The sequence below is a fragment of the Natrix helvetica genome (assembly GCF_964273705.1).
Source record: "Natrix helvetica genome assembly, chromosome: W".
In the NCBI taxonomy this organism is placed as follows: Eukaryota; Metazoa; Chordata; class Lepidosauria; order Squamata; family Natricidae; genus Natrix; species Natrix helvetica.
In genome coordinates this window covers 65,789,423-65,791,922 of record NC_138555.1, presented here as the reverse complement: position 1 = coordinate 65,791,922, position 2,500 = coordinate 65,789,423, and positions in this window count along the sequence as shown.

Below are 2,500 nucleotides of genomic sequence, written 5' to 3'. Positions count from 1 at the left end.
ACAGACAATGAGAGAGAGAGAGAGACAGACAGACAGACAAACAGACAGGCAGGCAGGCAGGCAGGCAGACAGACAGACAATGAGAGATAGAGATACAGATAATGGTAGACAGACAGATAGACAATGAGAGATAGAGAGAGACAGACAGACAGACAATGAGATAGATAGATAATGAGAGAAAGGGGGGGAGACAGACAATGATAGATAGATAGATAGATAGATAGATAGATAGATAGATAGATAATAGATAGATAGATAGATAGATAGATAGATAGATAGATAGATAGATAGATAGATAGATAGATAGATGAGGTAGGTAGACAGACAATGAGAGAGAGAGAGAGACAGACAGACAGACAGACAATGAGATAGATAGATAATGAGAGAAATGGGGGGAGACAGACAATGATAGATAGATAGGTAGATAGATAGATAGATAGATAGATAGATAGATAGATAGATAGATAGATAGATGAGGTAGGTAGACAGACAGACAGACAGACAGACAGACAATGAGAGATAGAGATACAGATAATGGTAGACAGACAGACAGACAATAGAAGAGAGAGAGAGAAAGACAGACAGACAGACAGACAATGAGATAGATAGATAATGAGAGAAAGCGGGGGAGACAGACAATGATAGATAGATAGATAGATAGATAGATAGATAGATAGATAGATAGATAGATAGATAGATAGATAGATAGATGAGGTAGGTAGACAGACAATGAGAGAGACAGACAGACAGACAGACAGACAGACAATGAGATAGATAGATAATGAGAGAAAGGGGGGGAGACAGACAATGATAGATAGATAGATAGATAGATAGATAGATAGATAGATAGATAGATAGATAGATAGAAAGAAACAGACAGACAGACAGACAGACAATGAGAGATAGAGATACAGATAATTGTAGACAGACAGACAGACAATAGAAGAGAGAGAGAGAAAGACACACAGACAGACAGACAGACAATGAGATAGATAGATAATGAGAGAAAGCGGGGGAGACAGACAATGATAGATAGATAGATAGATAGATAGATAGATAGATAGATAGATAGATAGATAGATAGATAGATAGATGAGGTAGGTAGACAGACAATGAGAGAGAGAGAGAGACAGACAGACAGACAATGAGATAGATAGATAATGAGAGAAAGGGGGGGAGACAGACAATGATAGATAAATAGATAGATAGATAGATAGATAGATAGATAGATAGATAGATAGATAGATAGATAGATAGATAGATAGATAGATAGATGAGGTAGGTAGACAGACAATGAGAGATAGAGAGAGAGAGACAGACAGACAGACAATGAGATAGATAGATAATGAGAGAAAGAGTGGGGAGAGACAGACAATGAGAGATAGAGACAGACAGACAGACAGACATGCAGACAGACAGACAATGAGATAGGTAGATAATGAGAGAAAGTGGGGGGAGTGACAGATAATGAGAGATAGATAGATAGATAGATAGATAGATAGATAGATAGATAGATAGATAGATAAATGAGAAAAAGAGTGGGGAGAAAGAGACAATGAGAGATAGATAGATAGATAGATAGATAGATAGATAGATAGATAGATAGATAGATAGATAGATAGATAGATAGATAATGAGAGAAAGAGAGAAAGAGTGGGGAGAGACAATGAGAGATAGATAAATAGAGAGACAGACAGACAGACAATGAGATAGACAGATAGATAGATAGATAGATAGATAGATAGATAGATAGATAGATAGATAGATAGATAGATAGATAGATAGATGAGGTAGGTAGACAGACAATGAGACAGACAGACAGACAGACAGACAGACAATGAGATAGATAGATAATGAGAGAAAGGGGGGGAGACAGACAATGATAGATAGATAGATAGATAGATAGATAGATAGATAGATAGATAGATAGATAGATAGATAGATAATGAGAGAAAGAGCGGGGAGAGAAAGACAATGATAGATAGATAGATAGATAGATAGATAGATAGATAGATAGATAATGAGAGAAAGAGAGAAAGAGTGGGGAGAGACAATGAGAGATAGATAAATAGAGAGACAGACAGACAGACAATGAGATAGATAGATAGATAGATAGATAGATAGATAGATAGATAGATAGATAGATAGATGAGGTAGGTAGACAGACAATGAGAGATAGAGAGAGAGAGAGAGACAGACAGACAATGAGATAGATAGATAATGAGAGAAAGAGTGGGGAGAGACAGACAATGAGAGATAGAGACAGACAGACAGACAGACAGACAGACATGCAGACAGACAGACAATGAGATAGATAGATAATGAGAGAAAGTGGGGGGAGTGACAGACAATGATAGATAGATAGATAGATAGATAGATAGATAGATAGATAGATAGATAGATAGATAGATAGATAAATGAGAAAAAGAGTGGGGAGAAAGAGACAATGAGAGATAGATAGATAGATAGATAATGAGAGAAAGAGAGAAAGAGTGGGGAG